At 46.0% G+C, this 24,685-nt stretch overlaps 1 long non-coding RNA gene, 1 other non-coding gene and 1 pseudogene across 2 annotated transcripts; 1 reads left to right on the top strand and 2 right to left on the bottom strand.

Annotated features, from left to right (window-relative positions):
• Window positions 1–587: 587 nt before the first annotated feature.
• LOC144335713 (uncharacterized) lies at window positions 588–18,739 on the bottom strand. Its single transcript, XR_013406833.1, has 4 exons — window positions 18,117–18,739; window positions 16,544–17,176; window positions 4,686–5,310; window positions 588–747 (listed from the first exon to the last, which is right to left on the bottom strand). It is a non-coding gene; the product is annotated as an uncharacterized LOC144335713 (long non-coding RNA).
• Window positions 1,112–1,239, top strand: LOC114673311 (small nucleolar RNA SNORA40). The gene has a single exon (XR_003724030.1). It is a non-coding gene; the product is annotated as a small nucleolar RNA SNORA40 (small nucleolar RNA).
• Window positions 18,740–18,889: 150 nt separating the features above from the next.
• On the bottom strand, window positions 18,890–20,605 carry LOC144335208 (telomerase reverse transcriptase pseudogene; annotated as a pseudogene).
• Between the last annotated feature and the right edge of the window lie 4,080 nt (window positions 20,606–24,685).

The raw sequence follows: 24,685 nt of genomic DNA, 5'->3' as shown, positions 1-24,685 counted from the left end.
GTAAACCCTTTGTTAGACCTCAGCAGAAGATGGTGACCAAGGCATAACAGCCTGAAAGAGACCTCATGAAGACAAACAAGAAGATATTATTGATAAAATCTCTGTCAAGGCCAGGCGCAGTGGCTCATGCCTGTAAGATCCCCTGAGGTCAGGAGTTCAAGACTAGCCTGGTAAACATGGCGAAACCTCGTCTCTACTAAAAATACAAAATTTAGCTGGTGTGGTGGCGGGCGCCTATAATCTCAGCTACCTGGGAGGCTGAGGCTGAAGAATCGCTTGAACCCAGGAGTCGGAGGTTGCAGTGAGCCAAGATCATGCCACTGCACTCCTACTCTTGGGCAACAAGAGCGAAGCTCCATCTTGAAACGAAATGAAACAAAACAAAATAAAACAAAACACCTCTGTCAGTTGCAATTCTAAATAGTGAAAAGCCAACTTCAAACCACTGTATAATTTTTATTATTGTTCAGCATAATTTAATTATTGGTTGGCATTAAACCAACACTTATATAGTTCTCCCAGGCGTTGTTGTGAGCACATTACAAAAATTAACTCATTTAATCGTCATAACAACCCCCATGAAATAGGTCTTTTTTTATTTTTATGTTTATTTTTATGTTTATTTTTATTTTTTGAGACAGAGTCTCACTCTGTCGCCCAGGCTGGAGTGCTGTGGTGCGATCTCGGCTCACTGCAAGCTCCACCTCCCAGGTTCATGTCATTCTCCTGCCTCAGCCTCCCAAGTAGCTGGGACTACAGGCGCTCGCCACCATGCCCGGCTAATTTTTTGTTTTTTAGTAGAGACAGGGTTTCACCGTGTTAGCCAGGATGGTCTCGATCTCCTGACCTCATGATCCACCCTCCTCGGCCTCCCAAAGAGATGAGATTACAGGCGTGAGCCACTGCACCCGGCCGAAATAGGTCTTAATGTCATCCCCATTTCACAACTGAGGATACTGAGACACCAAGAGGAGGAGTTTGCCTAAAGTCACTCAGTAAATGGAAGGGCACATCTTTGAACTAGGAACCTGGCTCCCGGGTCCACTCACCTAACCCCTGTGCACCATGGCCTCTCAGTAGTATGTCTAACGTACTTAAAAAGAGCACACACTGCACTTACATATATTTTTGTTTAACTTGTGGACAAAGACTTATGGATAGGTGCAAAAAATAAATCCTCTTTTGCAACCTAGAACTCATTGTTCAGTATGAGTTTTGATATATATAAGAAGGGATATTTTGATACCTGAGACAGTTAATTTATGGGAGTATTGATAGCCATAAAGTTTGGTTCCAGGCCAGGCACAGTGGCTCATGCCTGCAATCCCCACACTAGGTGTGAGTGTTGCTTTAAGCCAGGCGTTCAAGACCAGCCTGGGCAAGAAAGTAACACCTCATCTCCATAAAAATTTGAAAATTAGCTGGGTATCATGGCCTGTGCCTGTGGTTGCAGCTACTCAGGAAGCGGAGGCTAGGGGAAGAGGATTGAGCCCAGGAGTTGGAGGGTGCACTGACCTTTGATGGCACCACTGTACTCCAGCCTGGGTAACAAAGACAGAACCTGTCTCTTAATAATAATAATAATAAAGGTTGATTCTAGGACTGTAGAATAGATAAACAGCATGGGATATGAGCGAAATCCTCAGCTGTATTAATTTTGTATTCCAATTGCATGTTGACTTGATACATAAAATGGCTTTTTGTTTGAAAGGCTTTTATTTTGAGAACATGATGTCTGGAGTTAAAGGTATTGGCATATTCCACACATCTGTACTATTCTTGAGTGCGATCGCTTAGGAATGAATATGATTTGAACTCATTCATGTTTAGAGAGGGTGTCAAACTGAGAACCAGGCAGATCCACCTACACTAAAAATGACCTTAAATTGGTTGAAGAAATTAGATCCTGTGGCCAGGCACGGTGGCTCACGCCTGTAATCCCAGCACTTTGGGAGGCCAAGGTAGGCGGATCATGAAGTCAAGAGATCAAGACCATCCTGGCCAACATGTTGAAACCCCTTCTCTACTAAAAACACAAAAATTAGCTGGGTGTGGTGGGGCACGCCTGTAATCCCAGCTACTCGGGAAGCTGAGGCAGGAGAATCATTTGAACCCGGGAGGGGGAGGTTGCAATGAGCCAAGATCATGCCACTGCACTCCACCCTAGCAATAGAGCGAGACTCCATTAAAAAAAAAGAAATTAGATCCCAAAGATTCTTGGTGAATTTTGAAGTCTTCTTCAGTATATCCATATGAAAAGGAGATGACAGAAGCAAAATAAAAGAATTATGGGCTGACAGGACAACTGGATTAAAATAAGCATCCGTTTCACTAAAAAGGGCTAACTTGAAGATAAATATTTTGACTCCAGTTCTTTAGAGGATCTAAAGTGACCTTGATGGACAGTGGAAGAAATCACAACACAAATGGAATTCCCTGAATAAAAATTGATTGACTTAAAAAAAAGAGCGCACAAATAATTCATGACTGATAGCTGTTCTATTTTACAACGGCTAGATCTCTCAGGGTTAAATAAGTAATTTTAGGACTTGGGGCATTTAAGGATATTGAGGCTGTCTTGTGCTTTTGGTAAGGAAAAATAACCAAATAAGCAAGTTATAAATAGAAGTAAAAACTTCTATTGTAATGTTACCATGTAGTCTCTAATTTTACCTCTGTTCAGGCAGGTAGGCGTATTAAAATGCTGGAACTGAAAAGCTGGAGGTTTATTCTTTATGGGGTCTGAAAGCTATGCCCCAGTCCCCTATATATAATGCTAAGCCTGTTCGTCTCCCCCATTTTGTTACTCAGGGCTCGATCTCAATGGAGACAGTGTTACATGAGTTTCACTAACACTGCTAGAAAGTGTGTTTTTCCTGTTTTTGGAATCTCGGTGGGGGTGAACTGGGCATTTCCACTTGGCTTGGAAAAGGCTGAAAATCTGCCTTGGTGAAAAAGTTTAGCTGCATAATTTTTCTTTGTTTTATCATTGCCTCCTGTCACCAGCAAAATTAACCCATCCTGAAGTTTTGCATGAAAACAATTTTTAAATAATCAATTAAGAACATTAAACATTTCTTTTTTGACATGAGGTTTTGCTCTGTTACCCAGGCTAGAGTGCAGTGGCACAACATAGGTCACTGTAACCTTGAACTCCCACGCTCAATCTATCCTCCTGCCTCAGCCCCCCGGAGTAGCTGAAATTATAGGCTCACATCACTATGTCCAGCTAATTTAAAAAGTTTTTTTGTGGGATGAGGTCTCTCTCTGTTGCCCAGGCTGGCCTCAAACTCCTGGGTTCAAGTGATCCTCTCACCTCAGTTTCTCGAGTAGCCAGGACTGTAACTGGGCACCACCACACCTGGCTCTTTATTTACTTATTTAGAGGTAATAAAACAATTTTGAATTTCTTCTGCTCATGTAATTTTCTTCCTGCCCCAGACCAGAATCCTTTAGCAGTCTCAGTCTCAAAACCCAGGCACCATCCTTTGCAATTTAACAGCAGAGGGTGCTGTGAGCCTGTGGCTGCCAAGGCCTCTGCCAGAAGAAAAAGATGAAAGAGGCCCTCATTCAGCCAGCCTGGAAGTAGGCTTCTGGTTGTTCTGTTCCCATGTGGCTTCGGATGACTTGCCCATGCAATGTGGAGTATGGCGTTTCCCAAAACACAAGCAGGAAATCAAGGGACAAGCTGTGGCCTTCTGGAAATTATCATCTCTATTTTTGACGAGTTTCAGTTCTTCTCCAATTAAATTGATGCTTGATATTTTGTGCATTTAACTCCATCATTCTAGCCAAACTGGAGATTTATCTTTCTTTTTTTTTTTCTGAGACAGAGTCTTGCTCTGTTGCCTAGCCTGGAGTGCAGTGGCGCGATCTCGGTTCACTGCAACCTCTGCCTCGTGGGTTCAAGCGATTCTCAGCCTCCTGAGTAGATGGGATTACAGGCGTCCACCACCATGCCTGGCTAATTTTTGTATTTTTAGTAGAGACGGGGTTTCGCCATGTTGGCCAGGCTGGTCTCGAGCTCCTGACCTCAAGTGATCCAACTGCCTCTGCCCCCCAAAGTGCTGGGATTATAGGTATGAGGCACCATGCCTGGCTTTTTTTTTTTTTTTTGAGACAGGATCTTGCTCTGTCACCTAGGCTGGAGTGCAGTGGCATGATCTTGGCTCACTGTAACCTCTGCCTCCTGGGCTCATGTGATCCTCCATCAGCCTCCAGAGTAGCTGGGACCTCAGGGGCAAACCACCACGCCTGGCTAATTTTTTTTTTTTTTTTTTTTTGAGACGGAGTCTCGCTCTTTCGCCCAGGCTGGAGTGCAGTGGTGCAATCTCAGCTCACCGCAACCTCTGCCTCCCAGGTTCAAGTGATTCTCCTGCCTCAGCCTCCTGAGTAGCTGGGACTACAGGCACGCATCACCACGCCCGTGTAATTTTTTAATTTTTTGTATTTTTAGTAGAGATGAGGTTTCACCATATTGGCCAGGCTGGTCTGGAACTGCTGACCTTGTGACCTAGCTGCCTCAGACTCCCGAAGTGCTGAGATTACAGGCATGAGCCACTGCACCCGGCCTCAGTTTTCTTTTTTAAGCTGAGGTTTGAATGTTAAATCCAGGTTCTCTCTCAACTTTTCTCCATTTTTCCTGAAATTCCAGATCCTTAACTCATTCTCCCCCTCCCCCCAGCTAGTTGTCTTCCTACAGCCATTTCACCTCTTGATGGTTGACAGAAAGCAACAATGATGCTCTACATTTCTGGCTAGTTCAGTTATACTTTGCTCTAAGCAGATTTGCTTTATAAGAATCTAGATGTTCCCCCTGCCACCCAGGCTGGTTTCTGTGTGGTTTCTTAGCTACTGTGAGAGAGGCGTATAGGGATGCAGAGTGAGCTTGGGCAACATATGAGCAAAACTGGGCTGCAAAGTCTGGCTTCTGTTGGCATCAACAGTCGCCCGGGCTATAAACATTGACAAGATTTTTGACATGAATGAAACAGAGATACTGGTAGACACACGACAAACAAACAACATTTGATTTGATTCGATTTGTTGCATGAATTCCAGGAAAATAAGAGAACAATTCAAGAAAGAGGAACATATAGGATATAGGAAAGAGTGAAACTGACCGAGGACTGCAGATAAAGACATTGCAACATAACAGCTGCTTTATGTGATGACGAATGTTGAAGTCCTCAGTGCGCTGCAGGCATTAAAGTCTTGTCTTCTGGCCAGGCACAGCGGCTTACGCCTATAATCCCAGCACTTTGGGAGGCCGAGGCGGGTGGATCACGAGGTCAGGAGATCGAGACCATCCTGGCTAACACGGTGAAACCCTGTCTCTACTAAAAATACAAAAAATTAGCTGGGCGTGGTGGCTGGTGCCTGTAGTCCCAGCTACTTGGGAAGCTGAGGCAGGAGAATGGCGTGAACCCGGGAGGCGGAGACTGTAGTGAGCCGAGATCACGCCACTGCACTCCAGCCTGGGCTGGACTGAGACTCCATCTCAAAAAAAAAAAAAAGTCTTGTCTTCTAATGAAAAAATGGAAAGATGATTAGAAACCGCTAAAAAAAAGAAAAAAGAAAAAGATGCACTGTTCAAGAAAGTCATGATTGGATAATAAAGCAATCTATGATTTTTTTTTTTTTTTGGAGACACAATCTCCAATCTCCCTCCGTCGCTTAGGCTGGAGTACAATGGTGTGATCTCGGCTCACAGCAACCTCCACCTCCCGGGTTCAAGCGACTCTCCAGCCTCAGCCTCCCTAGTAGCTGAGATTACAGAGACCTGCAACCACGTCCAACTAATTTTTGTATTTTTAGTAGAGACGGGGTTTCACCATGTTGCTCAGGCCGGTCTCGAACTCCTGACCTCAGTGATCCACCCACCTCAGCTCCCAAAGTGTTGGGATTACAGGCATGAGCCACCGCACCCGGCCAGCAATCTATGATTTTGAAATGAATTTGAGAATTAATGAAGCAGGAGCAGTGCACTTCCTAAACCAACAAAGGCAAGCTGCCTGCAGTCAGGTAAGGCAAGGTTGGCAGGAGCAGTGGGATGGACAGATACTCTGATTTTATGTAAAATCTTTTTTTTTTGAGATGGAGTTTCACTCTTGTCGCCTAGACTGGTATGATCTTGGCTTACTGCAACCTATGCCTTCCGGGTTCAAGTGATTCTTCTGCCTCAGCCTCCCAAGTAGCTGGGATTATAGGTGCCCACCACCACGCCTGGCTAACTTTTGTATTTTTAGTAGGGATGGGGTTTCACCATGTTGGCCAGGCTGGTCTCGAACTCCTGACCTCAGGTGATCCACCCACCTTGGCCTCCCAGAGTGCTGGGATTACAGCCATGAGCCACTGTGCCTGGCCTGTACAATCATTTTGAATATAAAGAGGATCGTTGCTAACCACAATCATTTCTCCATGATGTGGTTCATTGTTTCTTTTTCCTTTGACTATCTTTTATAGGATACTTTTATGGGATATTTTCAGGCAATATATTCAAATTATTTACCAATTGCTGTGGCATGAGTATTGACTAATTTCAACAAATATATATCGAGTGCCTACCATGTGCCAGCAGATACATTAGTGAACAAAACAATTCCCTTCCTAGTAGAGCTTATGTTCTAGTGATGCAGACACTCAGAATAAAAACAGTAAACATAACAAGTGATACATTTTTTTTTTTTTTTTGAAAGGGAGGCTCCCTCTATCACCCAGGCTGGATTACAGTGGTGCGATCTTGGCTCACTACAACCCCCGCCTCCCAGGTTCAAGTGATTCTGGTGCCTCAGCCCCCGGAGTAACTGGGATTATAGGCGTGTGTCACCACACCCAACTAATTTCCGTATTTTTAATACAAGGCAGGGGTTTCACCATGTTGGCCACACTGGTCTGGAACTCCTGACCTCAGGTAATCCGCCCACCTAGGCTTCCCAAAGTGCTGGGATTACAGGTGTGAGCCACCTTGCCCCACCATGATACATTATGTTAAAAAGTGATAAGTGCTAAGGGGGACGTAAAAGGAAACGTAGAAGCGAAGGGAAGGAGAATTGGGAATCCAGGAGGTAGGAGTGTGGAGAGGAGGGTAATAGGGTGGGTTGAAATTTTAAATAGGGTGGTCCTGGAAGATCTCATTAAGAAATAGAAATAGGCTGGGGTCAGTGGCTCATGCCTGTAATCCTAGCACTTTGGGAGGCTGAAGCTGATTGCTTGAGCCCAGAAGTTTGAGACCAGCCTGGGCAACACAGCGAAATCTCATCTCTAAAAAAAAATACAAAAAAAATTAGCCGGGTGTGGTGATGTGCACCTATAGTCCCAGGTACTCTGCAGGCTGAGATGGGAGGATCACTTGAGTCTAGCCTGCTGTGAACCGTGATTGCACCACTGCACTCTAGCCTGAGCAACAGTGAGACCCCAAAAAAATGGTTGAAATTCAAAACAAAAAAAAACTGCCAGGTGCAGTGGCTCACGCCTGTAATCTCAGCACTTTTGGGAGGTGGAGGTGGGCAGATCACCTGAGGTCAGGAGTTCAAGACCAGCCTGGCCAGCATGATGAAACTCCATCTCTACTAAAAATACAAAAAAATTAGCTGGGCTTGGTGGCGGGCACCTGTAATTCCAGTTACTCGGGAGGCTGAGGCAGGAGAATCGCTTGAACCTGGGAGGTGGAGGTTGCAGTGAACCAAGATTGTGCCATTACACTGCAGCCTGGGCAACAAAAGTGAAACTCCATTGAAAGAAAGAGAAAGAAAGAGAGAAAGAAGAAAGAGAAAGAAAGAGAGAAAGAAGAAAGAGAAAGAAAGAAGGAAGGGAGGGAGTGAGGGAAGGAGGGAGGGAGGGAGGAGGAGGGGAGGGGAAGGGGAGAGGAGGGAAGGAGAAGGGGAAGGGAACTGAGAAATGAGCAGAGACTTGCCAGAGATGAGGGCATCACGCAAGCAGGTATCTGGGGGTAGAGCATTAGAGGGGTGGGCAGTGCCAAGGTCCTATGCCTGGAGTGTGCTTGGTCTGCACCAGGGACTGCAGGGGCTGGAGGGGCTGAGTGGGGGGGCTGCAGGGAAGAGTGGGAGGAGATGAAGTTAGACAGAAATGGGTCTTGTGGGCCCCTGTAAGGTTACAACTCTTACTCTGAGTGAGATCCCACCCCATGAAGGGTTTTAAGCACAGGGCCAGTGTCTGACTTTTCTTTTTTTTTTTTGAGACAGAGTTTCGCTCTTGTTGCCCAGGCTGGAGTGCAATGGGGCAATCTCAGCTCACCACAACCTCCATTTCCCTGGTTCAAGCGATTCTCGTGCCTCAGCCTCCCGAGTGGCTGGGATTACAGACATGCACCACCACAGCCAGCTAATTTTGTATTTTTAGTAGAGATGGGGTTTCTCCATGTTGCTTAGATTGGTCTCGAACTCCCGATCTCAGGTGATCCACCTGCCTCGGCCTCCCAAAGTGCTGGGATTACAGGTGTTAGCCACCGCGCCAGGCCTCATTTTCAAGTAATCAGCATAGCTGTTGTGTTGAGAGACTGTACGGGGAGGTACAGGAGAGAGTAGAGGAGGTGTCTGTTTGGAGGCTGACACTGTAATTCTGGTGAGAGGAGATGGAGACTCAGATCTGGGGGAGGAGTGGGTTTTGGACATACTTTATGATCCGATGGAGGAGGGAGGGAAAGAGAGGAGTGAAGGATGCTCTGCTGGGGCTGGAACAGGTTGTGGGGGTACCTTGCTGGGCCCTTCATTGCTGTGGCAGCATTGGGGGGATGGGGAGGCTATAAGCAGACAGGAAGGGTCTCCAGGGATTATAAGGGTTTAGTCAACTTGAGCAATCAGCCTGTTCTACAGCCTCCTGCCCTGCAACCTGTTTTCCACTGAACCCTATGTGGAATGTGGTCCTCTTGTTTGTTGGAACCAGCTCCTGACAGACCCCAACTCACAGAGGAACCAGAGTGAACTTTCCTCACGACAGTGCTAGAGTCTGCACCCCAGCAGGAGTAACGGTTTCATTACCATCACATGTAACCTATGGGCTGGCATGATGCCTCACTGCATCTGGACAATTGGGACCCCTCCTCTATAAGTGGTCATGCACCCTCTCCCATTTCTATCACCCTGGAAAACCTTCCTGTCACTTTCCCTCAGGGAGACACTGCTTTCAAGAACACGCCCAGTGTCCTTCTTACTTGTGCTAAGTAAAACTCCTACTGATCAAAACCTGCGTTCTCCAACCAGGCGCGGTGGCTCATGCCTGTAATCCTAGTATTGGGAAGCTGAAGCAGGTGGATCACCTGAGGTCAGGAGTTCAAGACCAGCCTGGGCAACATGGCAAAACCCCGTCTCTATTAAAAATACAAAAATTAGCTGGGCATAGTGGTGGGCACCTGTAATCCCAGCTACTTGGGAGGCTGAGGCAGGAAAATCGCTTGAACCTGGGAGGCTGAGGTTGCAGTGAGCCGAGATCACGCCACTGCACTCCAGCTTGGGCAACAGAGTGAGACTCTGTCTCAAAAAAAACCCCCACAACAAACAAACAAACAACCCCAAAAAACCCTGTGTTCTCATGGCAAGTCGTTTGTTACTTGCCAGGTGAACCAACCTCATTTTTTTCTGGTAACAGTGGCGGCAGCAGGGGCACTTGAGGCGCTCAGGCTGCCCGTGTGTGTGTTCTGGTGCTTCGGGACTGAGTGCAGCCCTGGATGTTGTGATTATAGCTCAGACTTTGCTTACTCATTTCTCTTAGAGGATGAGCCTAAAAATAGGCTTGAATCTTAAACCTTTTTTTTTTCTAATTAAAAAACTGGTTTTTTGACTGTTTAATTAGGCAGCAGAGGAGTCTTCTGATTTTTATGGGATGGTTGACTAAGTTTAACCACCCAGAAAGAAGTGTTCCTCATTAAGAAATATTCGGCTGGTCCGATGGTAGTGGGTCATCAGAACTTATTAACATTAGTGTCACTAAAGTTGGTATACAACCCCCCACTGCTCAATTTCACTGGATTAAGAAAAAAGAAACATTAGTTAAGAATAAAACAAAACATAGTTACCTACCAATTTTTTTTTTTTTTTTTTTTTGCAATGGAGTCTTGCTCTGTCACCCAGGCTGGAGCGCAGTGGCACCATCTTGGTTCACTGCAACCTCCACCCCCCGGGTTCAAGTGATTTTCCTGCCTCAGCCTCCCGAGCAGCTGGGACTACAGGTGCATCCCACCACGCCTGGCTAATTTTTTTGTATTTTTAGTAGAAACGGGGTTTCACTGTGTTAGCCAGGATAGTCTCAATCGCATGACCTTGTGATCCACCCACCTCGGCCTCCCAAAGTGCTGGGATTACAGGCGTGAGCCACTGTGTCCAGCCAAAAATGTTTTTTTGTTTTTAAAGAAATGAAATTAGGGAAAGCATGAACTTTGGAGCCCACAGTTTTTACCGTGCCATTTTGATTGTAAGGGTGTTTTAACTCAGGTGACAAGGTGATATTTTCTCATAAATACATTTAAATCAGCATTCTACCAACACTGATGACTTTTACAACTGACTTTTTTTTTTTTTTTTTTTTTGAGACGGAGTCTCACTCTGTGCAGTGGCCGGATCTCAGCTCACTGCAAGCTCCGCCTCCTGGGTTAACGCCATTCTCCTGCCTCAGCCTCCCGAGTAGCTGGGACTACAGGCGCCGCCACCTCGCCTGGCTATTTTTTGTATTTTTTAGTAGAGACGGGGTTTCACCGTGTTAACCAGGATGGTCTCGATCTCCTGACCTCGTGATCCGCCCATCTCGGCCTCCCAAAGTGCTGGGATTACAGGCTTGAGCCACTGCGCCCGGCCAACTTTTTTTTTTTTTTTTGAGACAGAGCCTTGTTGTCCTGTGGCCCAGGCTGGAGTGCAGTAGTGCAATCAGAACTTATTGTAACCTCTAACTTCTGGGCTCAAGGAATTCTTCTGCCTCAGCCTCCCAAGTAGCTGGGATTATAGGTGCAAGCCACCACACCAGGCAATTGACTCTTAATATTTCTCACATTTTTTTTAACCTTTAGAGAAATCTCTGATGTATCTGATGAAATTTTTGTCTGCAGTTCAGTAGCTCTTTCAGTTTCATATTGATTTTTGATACTCTCTTCAAGAGGCATTGATGGATCTAGAAAAAAAAGGTTTTTCATACTCTCAGTACTTTTTTTTTTTTTTTTGAGATGGAATTTCACTCTTGTTGCCCAGGCTGGAGTGCAATGGTGTGATCTTGGCTCACTGCAACCTCTGCCTCCCAGGTTCAAGCGATTCTCCTGTCTCAACCTCCCGAGTAGCTGGGATTACAGGCGAGTGCCACCACGCCCGGCTAATTTTTGTATTTGTAGTAGAGACGGGGTTTCATCACATCAGTCAGGCTGGTCTTGAACTCCTGACCTCAGGTGATCCGCCCACCTCGGCCTCCCAAAGTGTTGGGATTACAGGCGTGAGCCACCACGCCCGGCCTACTTCTTTTTTCAAAACGTTAGCTTCAGTTATTTGTTTCTTTTGTATTTTTGTAGAGATGGAGTCTCTCTCTATTGCCCAGGCAGGTCTTGAACTCCTCGGCTCCAGTGATCCTCCTGCCTCAGCCTCCCAAAGTGCTGGGATTACACACGTGAGCCACTGCACCTTGACCCTCAGTTATTTCTGGATGATGAGATTGGCGTGATTTTTAGTTTCATCTTTATACTTTTCAGTAGTTTTCAACATTTCTGAATGAAATGGTCTTCTTTGTAATTCCTTTGTGTGATACTTTTCTAATGACAAAAAGCAAGATAAACAGCCAGGTATGGTGATGTGCACCTATGTAATCCCAGCTGCTCAGGAGGCTGTGGCAGGATTGCTCAAGCCCAGGAGTTCGAGAGCAGCCTGAGCATCACAGCAAGACTCTTGTCTCAATAAAAAAAAAGCTAAGTTAAAATACTCTCTCAGAGCCGGGCGCGGTGGCTCAAGCCTGTAATCCCAGCACTTTGGGAGGCCGAGACGGGCGGATCACAAGGTCAGGAGATCGAGACCATCCTGGCTAACACGGTGAAACCCTGTCTCTACTAAAAAATACAAAAAAAAACTAGCCGGGCGAGGTGGCGGGCGCCTGTGGTCCCAGCTACTCCGGAGGCTGAGGCAGGAGAATGGCGTAAACCCGGGAGGCGGAGCTTGCAGTGAGCTGAGATCCGGCCACTGCACTCCAGCCTGGGCTACAGAGCCAGACGCAGTCTCAAAAAAAAAAAAAAAAAAAAAAAAAAAAAAAAAAAATACTCTCTCAGAGCAATAAAGACTTTAAACTTTCCAAATGTCAACCCAGTAAAACAACAACAAAGTTCCCTGAAACTCTCTCAGTTAGTTTTACTCCCGAAGCAGTCACTGTCTTGGAAGGATGACTGGCTCTCAGGAGGCTGCCTCAAACGATGCACGTGAAATTCATGTGGGCTTCCAATGTGTGTGTATCTGTGTTTGGGGGGTGTGTTTCCTGCTGTTTGTAACAGGAGGATAGTCTGGTCAACCAGAACAAGGAGACCAAGCCAACAGACATCACCATCAGCAAAGTGACGGTATAATGGCTGATGGCAAGGCAAATGAGGGCTAGGAAGGGAAATACAATTACAGTGAGGGTGAAGATTAAATCTCTATGCAGGAATATTGCAGATAAAATAAATGAAAACAATTATATCTTTTTTTTTTTCTTTTATAGAGATGGGGTTGCGATACATTACCCCGGCTGGTCTCGAACTCTGGGTCTCAAGCACTTCTCCCATCTCGCCTCCTAGTGTTGGGATTACAAGCATGAGCCACCAGGCCTGGCCTGAAAATATTTTATATTGAAAAAAAATTACAACATAGAGTTCAATTGGAAACATTATTGTGAACCCAAAACCTTTAAGAGAAATATAATTTCCTGGCTCTCACCCTAAAATACAGTTCATTAACAGCCTTTTTTTTTTTTTTTTTTTTTGGAAATGGAGTCTCGCTCTGTTGCCAGGCTGGAGTGCAGTAGCTCAATCTTGGCTCACTGAACCTTCGCTTCCCAGGTTCAAGCGGTTCTACTCCCTCAGCCTCCTAAGTAGCTGCAATTATAGGCATCTGCCACCACACCTGGCTAATTTTTGTATTTTTAGTAGAGATGGGGTTTCACCTTAATGGCCAAGCTGGTCTCGAACTCCTGACCTTATGATCCATCTGCCTCGGCCTCCCAAAAGTACCGGGATTACAGGCGTGAGCCACCGTGCCCCGGCCACGTAATTTCTTTTCTTTTTGAGATGGAGTCTCTCTCTGTTGCCCAGGCTGGAGTGCAGTGGCACGATCTCAGCTCACTGCAACCTCAGCCTTCTAAGTAGCTGGGATTACAGGCACACACCACCACACCCAGCTAATTTTTTGTATTTTTAGTAGATATGGGGTTTCACCATGTTGGCCAGGCTGGTCATGAACTCCTGACCTTAGGTGATCCACCTGCCTCAGCCTTCCAAAGTGTTGGGATTACAGGCTAAGCCACTGCACCTGGCCCATTAACAGCATTTCTTCCGCCAACCTCCCACTTTCATGCACCCATCAAAAGGAAATGAGACTTCTTAGGGGGTGGCTGATTCTGTGTCTTGGAACAAGGACAATTTAGAATGGGCCTAGAACACAAGGATTTTAGGCCAGCAATGGTAGAAGGATAAGGAAGCCACTGTCCAAATTGCAACAATTTGACATCAAAAAAGGAACATAGTAATTAACGTTTATTTACAACTGACAATTATGATTAAAATAAGTTCAGTGCGTGAAAGACCTCAAAACAAAAAAGTTGATATATGATTTTCTGATATATATGATTTTTCTCTGCTTTTATGATACCTGAAACATCATAAAAGGGATGGGGAGCTGGAGTGTTACAGGGGCTGAAGCAATGTATTGGTTAAGCCACCAGTAGGGTGTGCGATCACCAACAAAAAGAAAAAGTCCTACACTGAAAGCCCATGGGGTTGAAGCAGGATTTGGTTCACCCTAGAACTTCTGAGAGTCAATCTGTATCTTGATAAACAGCAACAGGGCTTAGTCGTGAGTTCCCAGTAATTGGCTGCTCGGAGAGTTTGCTCCCCACCTCCTGGGGAGAACTTTCCTGGGAAGAGGCCAATGTTTCTATCTAAGCCTGTTCCGTCCTCTGAGTTTCCAACCTTCTAATTTCAAGTTGGGAGTGCCTACGAACATGTTTTTGTTGAGTCATTTGTGGAGCTCTAGAATTGTTGAACCTATCATTTGTTTTCCAAGTTAGGGGCAAACAGCAATACAGTGCTCATTTATTATTTAACCAAGATATCTGGAGGCCTCGTCATGTGTTAGGCCAGGGCTAGGCACAGGGGTTAAGTGCAAGGGTGAGCAAAGCAGGCATGGAGCTGCCCTCATGGGGCCTAGTTCAGTGGGGAAGATGGACATGATTCAAATAATCACAAAGTGACATTTGGTAGAGAGCAAAGTAAAAGGGGTGCTTTGGCAGGCCCAGAAGAGGAACTTGATCATGACTCAGGGTGGGTGGGCAGGGAGGCTTCCTTGAGAAAGTGATATCAATGTGGAGGAGTGAATTATGTGAAGAGGCAGAAGAGTGCTCTAAGAAGGGGGATGTGTAAAAGCCCAAGCTCGGAGGAGGGCTGGAGTGTGCTGCATTGGCGGAACCAAGAGAACACTGGCTGTGCTTTGTGGAATGAGGTGAAGGTTGACCAGGTAAGGTGTGGTAGACAAGGTCCAGTTGAAGTAAGCTTTCAGAGGCTATATGAGCATTATTGAGATACAATTCACACAGCACAAAATTCATCCATTTAAAATGCACAATTTGGTAGCTGGTTGAGGTGGCTCATGCCTGTAATCCCAGCACTTTGGGAGGCAGAGACAGGTGGATCATTTGAGGTCAGGAGTTCAAGACCGCCTGGCCAACATGCTGAAACCCTGTCTCTACTAAAAATACAAACAATTAGCTGGGTATGGTGGCACACGCCTGTAATCCCAGCTACTCGGGAGGCTGAGGCAGGAGAGTCGCTTGAATCCAGGATGTGGAGGTTGCAGTGAGCTGAGACTGCACCACTGCACTCCAGCCTGGGTGACAGAGTGAGACTCCATCTCAAAAAAATAAAAATGAAAATAAAAGGCAGAGTGCAGTGACTCATGCCTGTAATCCCAGCACTTTGGGAGGCCAAGATGGGTAGATCACTTGAAGTCAGGAGTTTGAGACCAGCCTGGCCAACATTGTGAAACCCTGTCTCCACTAAAAACATAAAAATTAGCTGGGCGTGGTGGTGGGTGCATGTAATTCCAGCTACTCAGGAGGCTGAGGCAGGAGAATCGCTAGACCCTGGGATGCGGAGGCTGCAGTGAGCTGAGATCACGCCACTGCATTCCAGCCTGGGCAACAGAGTGAGACTCTGTCTCAAAAAAAAAAAAATTGTATATATTTATCATGTACAACATGATGTTCTGAAATATGTATATATTGTGGGATGGCTCAATCTAGCTAATTAACATAACCTGGGAGGTGAAGTTGCAGTGAGCCAAGATCACACCATTGCACTCCAGCCTGGGGGACAAGAGCAAAACTACGTCAAAATGAACTGAACTGAACTGAAATGAAATGACATATAATTCAGCTGGACACGGTGGCTCATGTGTATAATCCCAGCACTTTGGGAAGCCAAGGTGGGAAGATTGCTTGAGGCCAGGAGTTTGAGATCAGCCTGGGCAACATAGTGCAACTTCATCTCTACGAAAAATTAAAAAGTTACCCAGGCATGGTGGTATGTACCTGTATTCTCAATACTGTGGAAGCTAGGTTGGGAGGATCTCTTGAGCCCAGGAGGTTGAGGCTGCAGTAAGCTATGACCATGCCACTGTGCTCCAGCCTGGGAGACACAGCGAGACTCCGTCTCAAAAAAAAAAAAAAAAAAAAAAAAATCAAAAAAAAGAAAAAAATACAATTCATTGGTTTTTAGTATGTTCACAAAGTTGTACAATAACCACAGTCAATTTTAGAACATTTTCATCACCCTAAAAAAAACCCTGTAGCCTTCAGCAGTCACTCTCCATTTCCCCCAAACATCCAGCCTTAGGCAACCAATAATCTACTTTCTGTCTCTGGATTTGCCTACTCTGGACATTTCTATAAATGGAATTATATGGTATGCGATCTTTTGTGCCTTGCTTCTTTCACTTAGTATAATGTTTCCAAGGTTCATCCACACTCTAGCATGTATTCGTACTTCATTACTTCCATGGCCAAATAATACTGCACTGTATGGCTAGGCTATATTTTGTTTATCATTAGTTGATGGACATTCAAGTTATTTCCGCTTTTTAACTATTATGAATAATCCTGCTCTGAATATTTGTGTACAATTTTTTTTTCCTTTTTAAAATATATACATTAATTAAAAAATGGAGATGGGTAGAAAATAAAAGACTAAAAAAAAAAAAAAAAAAGGACAAAGATGCAAAAAGAAATGAGGCCGGACGTGGTGGCTCACTCCTATAATCCTAGTACTTTGGGAGGCCGAGGCAGATGGATTACTTGAGGTCAGTAGTTCAAGACCAGCCTGACCAACATGGTGAAACCCCTATCTCTATTAAAAATATAAAAATTAGCCAGGTGTGGTGGTGTGTGCCTGTAATCCCAGCTACTCGGGAGGCTGAGGTAGAAGAATTGCTTGAACCTGAGAGGTGGAAGTTGCAGTGAGCCAAGATTGAGCCACTGCATTCTAGCCTGGGCAACAGAGCAAGACTCTGTCTTAAAAACAAACAAACAAACAAAAAAAACAAATGAAAAAACACACAAAAAAGAAAAAAAATAAAGACAGGGTCTCACTACGTTGCTCAGGCTGGTCTTAAATTTCTGGATTCAAGCAATCCTATCTCTTCAGCCTCCCAAAGTGCTAGAATTACAGGTATGAGCCACAGGGCCCAGCCAAGTTTTTCATAATAAAGATTTATATCCTAAGAACAGTGATAATCCATTAAAAAGTTTCAAGCAAGAATGTGGTATCAGAGTTTGGGTTTAAAACAATCACTCCCATCAGTGTTCTGGTGAATGGATATGAAAAAGGTGAGAGTGAATGCAGGGAGCAGTTATGAAAGCCATTGAGGCCAGGCGGGTGGCTCATGCCTATAATCCTAGCACTTTGGGAGGCCAAGGTGCGTGGATCACCTGGGGTCAGGAGTTCAAGACCAGCCTGGCCAACATGGTGAAATCCCATCTCTACTAAAAATATAAAAATTAGCTGGGCATGGTGGAACGGGCTGCCTGTAATCCCAGCTACTTGGGAGGCTGAGGCAGGAGAATCACTTGAATTTGGGAGGCGGAGGTTGCAGTGAGCCAACATCAGCCTGGGCGACAAGAGCAAAACTCTGTCTCAAAAACAAAAAAGGCCATTGCAGGCCATTGCCATGGATGGTGGTGACTTTGATCTGGGATAGGCAGCAGTAGAAATGGCCAGAAATGGGAAATTTTAGAGATATTTAAGGGGTAAAATTAAGAGAATTTGATGGTAGAGGATGGATGAGAAGGAAGATAGCATGTGGGATGGATGGACTTAACCATTCATGAAGACACAGAATTCTAGAAATGACCCGGTTTGGGGTAAAATATTAAGAATCTAAACTGGGTGTGGTGGCTCACACCTGTAATCCTAGCAATTTGAGAGGCTGAGGCAAGAGAATCATTTGAGTCCAGGTGTTCGAGACCAGCCTGGGCAACATAGAGAGACCTCGTCTTCACAAAAACATTTTTTTTTTTAAGAGGAGTTTCACCCTTGTTACCCAGGCTGGAGTGCAGTGCCACGATCTCAGCTCATTACAACCTTCGCCTCCCAGGTTCAAGCAATTCTCCCGCCTCAGCCTCCCAAATAGCTGAGATTACAGGTGCCTGCCAACGTGCCCTGCTAATTTTTTGTATTTTCAATACAAACAGGGTTTCACCATGTTGGCCAGGCTGGTTCTCAGACTCCTGACCTCAGGTGATCCACCTGTTTCGGTCTCCCAAAGTGCTGGGATTACAGGTGTAAACCACTGTTCCTGGCCTCTACAAAAAAATTTTTTTAATTAGCTTGGTGCGGTGGTGTGTGCCTGTGGTCCCAACTACTCAGGAGGCTGAGGTGGGAGAATCTCTTGAGCCTGGAAGGTCAAAGCTGCAGTAAACCATGATCATACCACTGCACTCCAGCCCTGGCAACAGTGTGAGACCCTGTCTGAAAACAAAAAACCCCAGGTAACAAAACCCAGGTGTGCATGTTTTGAGTTTGAGGCACCTGCGTGAAATTCAAGTCAAGAGGCTGAATGCGTAGTTGAATGTACAGCTCTAGAAAATGGTGATTGGTCTGGACAGGGAATATTACAAAAGGAAACACAACAAAGGCTGCAGTACCCTGGGGCCAGCATACTGGGAGCTACTACTACAATAGGCCTGAAGGATTACTGGAAGCCAGAGAGAGAGGACTCTGTGGAGAGGGTGTTCTAACAGGAGCTGTGGACTTCAGTAAGGAACACCACCAACGCTCAGTGACCCCTCAAGAATAAACTCCCTGCCTCACTCTGGTCTCTTGCTTGTGCCTCCCACTGGCAAAACCCATGTGGAAACCGAGGGAGAGCGAGCCTGCTGCAGTTCTCCAGGGCAGCCTGCAGGACACAGAGAGGGAGGCAGAACGGAGGGCAAACGGGAGATGCCCAGCGCAGATTTTTTTTCAAAACTGAAAAACAGATTCAGTATTTTCTCCCGCAGCCCCCCAGTGTAACCCCCAGGGACCCTCGTCCAGGTGCAGGGCACACCCTTGGTCACCCCAAATTCCCAGAGCTCCCAGGGTCCTCCTTCTCGGGGTCTCCACCTGGATGGTGGGGGTGGACGTCAGAGAAGGTCAGGGTGATGAGTGGAGAACGGCAAGTCTGGTGAGGGACTATTCCCTTGTGGGGAGTGGAAGCCGGGCTCCCGGTGAAGAGGAGAGGGACTTGGGGTGAAGCCGAGCGACAGCCCGGGAGGAGTGAGGATGGCAGGTGTGCTGGACATTCAGGGCTCGGCTGGACACTCACTCAGGCCCTCAGACTCCCAGCAGTGCGGGCCTCGGTGTGAGCCGCCCCTCTCCCTCTCGGAGGTAGAGCCCAGCGTGAGAGAGCTGGGGGTGCCCTCGCTAGGCCGGGCTGTGGGTGGGCAGCCATCAGCCCAGGATGGTTTGTGAAGTCTGAGGGCAGCGCTGGGTTGGCTGCAGCCTCCAGAGCAGCCAGTGTTGTCCCTGGGAGCTTCCGACTCAGCTGCTTCTGGGCTGTCCCGAGCGACCCCAGGAGTGGGGCGTAGGTGACGCGGTGTCTAGTAAGCTTGAGCTGGATAGGCCACACTGCACGGCCTCAGAAGACAGACGACCGGCGGCGCCCTTGGCCCCCAGCGGCATTCCTGTGTTACCTGGCTTTCAGAATGGGGTAGCAGAGGGAAGCCGTGTCAGAAATGAGGCGCAGGAAGAACAGGTAATTCTTCCAAACTTACCGATGAAACTGCGTCTGGAGTTGGTGGGTTCATGGTCTCGCTGACTTCAAGAATGAAGCGCAGACACCTTCATGGTGAATGTCACAGCTCTTAAAGACGGACCCAAAGAGTGAGCAGTAGCAAGGTTTACCGTGATAGGAAGAGCAAAACAAAGCTTCCATAGCGTGGAGAGGTTACCCAACACAGTTACCTCCGCTGGTTGGTGGGAGGGCAGGTGGGCAGCTTTTATTCCCTTATTTGTCCCCGCCCATGTTCCATTTCTGTCCTATCAGAGTGCCCTTTTTCCAATCCTCCCCACAATTGGCTACTTTTAGGCTCCTGCTGATTGGTGCATTTTACAGAGTGCTGATTGGTGCATTTTACAATCCTCTTGCTAGCTACAGAGCACTGATTGGTGTGTTTTACAATCCTCTTGTAAGACAGAAAAGTTCTCCAAGGCTCCACTTGACCCAGGAAGTTCAGCTGGCTTCACCTCTGAAAACGGGAACTGGAGTGCACACACGTGGAACCTGTAGGCCTGCCACAGGAAGATCTTGTAGATGTTGGTGCACACCGTCTGGAGGCTGTTCACCTGCAAATCCAGAAAAAGGCTGTGACACTTCAGCCGCAAGACCCCAAAGAGTTCACAAGCGACACATGTTCCCCCCGGCCTTGAAGCCTTGGTTGAAGGTGAGACTGGCTCTGATGGAGGTCTGGGCATAGCTAGAGTAGTCGCTCGGCACTTCCAGGGTCGGGTGTCCAGCAGCAGGACGCACCAGGGGAACAGGCCGTGGGCCGGCAGCTAGACAAAGGCCACGCCACCCAGGGCCTCGTCTTCCACAGGGAAGTTTACCACCGTCTTCCACAATTTCACCACGCAGCCGTACTCAGGGACACCTAGGACCAGGGTCCTGAGGAAGTTTTTTGCGTGGGGGAGGTGAGGTGTCACCAACAAGAAGTCATCCACCAAACGTAGGAGCAGCCCGTCCCGCCGTATCCCGGCAAACAGCTTGTTCTCCATGTCACTGTAACACAGGCTGCAGAGCAGCGTGGACAGGATGGAGCCCTGCGGGATCCAGAGGGGATTTTTTTTTTTTCCTTTTTTTTGAGACGGAGTTTCGCTGTTATTGCCCAGGCTGGAGTGCAATGGGCGATCTCAGCCCACTGCAATCTCTGCCTCCCAGGTTCAAGTGATTCTCCTGCCTCCGTCTCCCAAGTAGCTGGGATTACAGGCATGCGCCCCATACTTGGCTACTTTTTTGTACTTAGTAGAGACGGGGTTTCGCCATGTTGGTCAGGTTGGTTTCAAACCTCGTGACCTCAGGTGATCCAGCCTCCTCAGCCTCCCAGAGTGCTGGGATTACAGGCGTGAACCACCGTACCTGGCCTTTGTTTTTTTTTTTTTTTTTGAGACAGGGTCTCACTCTGATTGCCCAGACAGGGTTCAGATAATTCTCCTGCCACAGCCTCCTGAGTAGCTGGGACTACAGGCACGCACCACCATGCCTGGCTAATTTTTAGTATTTTTAGTAGAGACGGCGGTTTCACGTGTTGGCCAGGCTGGTCTCGAACTTCTGGACTCAACCAATTTGCCCACCTCAGACTCCTAGAGTGCTGGGATTACAGGTGTGAACCATCGTGCCTGGCCACATAGGGAAATTTAAATCTCAGATAGGACGTGAGGAAAAAAGGACCCGCACAGAGCCTTGAGGTCCTGGGACATGGAAAACCAGGGTGAAGGTTGATGAAGGAGACAGAGGAGGCATGACCAGAGGGAAGAGAACACTGAGAATGTCCTAGAAGCCAAGTTAAGGTTGACTGCATTGTCAATTTTTCAGAAACAATTACACACACACACAGGTGCCATTTTCTTGCTGCTATCTATTTTATCTGCTAGAGCACAGAAGCTGGGAAAATGGAATTGCCTTTTGGGGGAGTCCTTCCTTCAAAAACAACCAGCCCCACCTAAGGCAAGAGTCCCCTCTATCTCAGCAATGTGGGTGCTTTTGGTGGCCCCACAAAAGAGCTTCCCCTAAGGCTCTCCCAGCAGTGTTACCTGGTGCCTGTGAACACAGGTTCCAGATGGAGGCAGATTGCCTGGGTGTTGGGCAAGTTACTTAACTTCTTAGTTTATGCATCTGGAAAATTGGAATAGAAATCATTGTGAGGATTAACCTAGGTGTCCCAGTGCCTGGGACATAGTAGTTGTTCAAATGTACTAGCTATTTTATGTATGTATGTATGTATGTATGTATGTATGTATGTATTTGTTTATTTATTGAGACAGAGTCTCGCTCTGTTGTCCAGGCTAGAGAGCAGTGGCGCAATGTTGGCTCACTGCACCTCTGCCTCCTGAGTTCAAGTGATTCTCCTGCCTCAGGCTCCCAAGTAGCTGGGACCACAAGCACATGCCACCACGCCAGGCTAATTTTTGTATTTTTAGGAGAGACAAGGTTTAACCATGTTGGCTAGGTGGGTCTTGAACTCCTGACCTCAGGTGATCCATCTGCCTTGGCCTCCCAAAGTGCTGAGATTACAGGCGTGAGCCACCGCGCTCAGCCTGTACTAACTATTTAAATTCCAGAAATGCCTGGAATATGGTAGATACTTGATAAATACTTGTGAAATGAACGAATTGCTCCAGTTGAAAAATTATTAAATTAAAAGATGGACCCTGCTTACATAAGTGGTAATCATAAGGGATTTTATGAACAAATAATTTGAAACATTTAGAGTTTAAAGTTTCTTATTACAGTAATAAAATAAAGATGTTAACTTTGACAGTAATCTAAGTGTTCTGTTAATTGAATGATCAACTTGTTGGCTTTCAGAGAAGGAAGGAAATGTGTAGATTGGCACTAAGACATTCGAAGCCCCAGCAGGAATCTGAGGCTCAGCAGAGCCAAGGAGTCAAGGGTCTTCCGGAATGTTCCCCAGCAGGGATGGGCCACAGCTCCGGGGTGTGGACGAGTGGCAAGCAGGGCAGGTGAGCTTCAGTGAGCAAGGAGGTCTTTGAACCCACGGTGCAAGGTATTGAAACAGAAAATATTTAATTTGCCTCAGTTTATTGTTAATTTTTTGTTTTTCTTAAACTGAGGTTCATTTATAAAAGAACACATGTTATTGTGGCTATGTAAGAAAATGTCCTTGCTTTTGGGAGATACATGAAGTTATTTAGAAGTAAAGGCCATGATGACTGTAAATTTTGCTGAAATGAATGATCAAAAACCAAGAATATGTACATATATCTAGCGAGACAGTGATAGAGCAATGTGGCAACATGTGAATACTGTAGTTGGTGATTTACAAGAAGAATATACAGAAATTCATTGCTTTTTTTTTTTTTTTTTTTTTGAGATGGTGTCTCACTCTGTTGTCCAGACTGGAGTGCAGTGGGATGATCTTGGCTCACTGCAACCTCTGCCTCCCTGGTTCAAATGATTCTCCTGCCTCAGTCTCCCGAGTAGCTGGGATTACAGGTGTGTACCAGCATGCCTGGCTAATTTTTTGTATGTTAAGTAGAGATGGGTTTTACTGTGTTGCCCAGGCTGATTGCGAACCATTGCATTTTTTTAATTTGCTGTTTTTCAAAATAAAGAGTAGAAGGCTAGGTGTGGTGGCTCTTGCCTGTAATCCCAGCACTTTGGGAGGCCAAGGTGGGCAGATCATTTGAGGCCTGGAGTTCAAGACCAGCCTGGCCAACATGGTGAAACCCCATCTCTACTAAATATACAAAAATTAGCCAGGTGTGGTGGCAGGCGCCTGTAATTCCAGCTACTTGGGAGGCTGAAGCAGGAGGATCACTTGAACTCAGGAGGCAGAGGTTGCAGTGAGCCAAGATCCCACCACTGCACTCCACCCTGGGCAACAGAGCGAGACTCTGTCTCAAAAAAAAAAAAAAAAAGCCCAGTATGGTTGCACGTGCATGTGGTCCCAGCTACTTGGGAGGTTAAGGTGGCAGGATCCTTTGAGCCCAGGAGGTGGAGGCTGCAGTGAACCGTGATTGCGCCACTGCACTCCAGCCTGGGTGACACAGTGAGATGCTGTTTCAATAAAATAAAAACCAAAAACAAAACCAAAAAATCTTTCAGTTCTGAAGCCGAGGATATCAAGGTCTGCAAGCATTCACAATCCTTAGAAGTCACCTAAAGATAATGGATAACCTGAATCTGAAAGGCACGGAAAGTTTATTTTTCTCTCTGCTGGGGACATTACTCTAAAGGTAGCTGAGCAAAGAGAATGCAACCTTTTTTATTATTTTTTGCCTCCCTATCTACTCTTCTTAACAAGTTTTCCTGATTGCTTGCCACTAGTAGGGTTTAAATTCTCCCGAAAACTATCTCAGTCTCAGATCCTCATCAGCTGACATTACAATCAAGCTAGCCTAAAAGGGCTCATCTCTGGCTACAGAAATAGTGCTTTTTCATCTTTATTTTTATTTTGTTTTGAAATTTTGCAATTCCTTCCCTCATGAAGGTTATGGAAGAATCAGAAAAAAAGATGATGGTTAATATTATTTTATATCGTGGGAAACCTACTTAAACATTTGAAATGCTCAAACATGCCGCAATCTGCCTGGAGAACATTCTGGCAGTGGGTAACAAGAGCTATGAAACTTTTCAAACCTTTGACCCAGCAATACCAGTTTTGGGAATATACCCCAAGGAAATAACCCAAAAGGGAAAAAATGCAACTTGTTCAAAGATGTTGCTTTGCCGCTATTTATAAGAGTGAAGAATTGGAAATAATCCAAATACCAAATAAGGAAATGGCTCAGCAAATTATGGTATAGTGACATAAGGAAAACACCAGCAAATGATTTTAAATGACAGGAATGTAGCCTCTGCTGGCTCTGGGGAATGTGTAGATTAGATTAAGTGACAAACCCCAAAACAAAACACCAAATGGAAAGGTTACAACTATGAAAAATGTGTGTTGTGAAAAAAAGTTTAGAAGTGACTCTTGAGGAAAGGCAAACATAGTTTAGAGTCGGGTTTGGGTGCTTCTTCTGTAAAATTGCTTGTGAATTGCAGTATCTACTGCAGTATATGCCAGACCTGACCATTTCGATCCTAAACACAGCTATTTGAGTATATAAAGTAGACAGCAGTTACAAGGTAGATCAGACAGTGCGTTTTCATTTTGCAGCAAAAAGTCTTCGTAGTTTTGTCCCTGTGCACAGGAAAATGTAAATGCTAGCATCAGAGTTTGGAGACTCTGAGGATTGCAGAAC

Source organism: Macaca mulatta, chromosome 16, assembly GCF_049350105.2.
Source record: "Macaca mulatta isolate MMU2019108-1 chromosome 16, T2T-MMU8v2.0, whole genome shotgun sequence".
NCBI classification, from domain to species: Eukaryota; Metazoa; Chordata; class Mammalia; order Primates; family Cercopithecidae; genus Macaca; species Macaca mulatta.
Note: the sequence above shows the minus strand (reverse complement) of the source record. Positions and strands in the feature narration are given on the sequence as shown.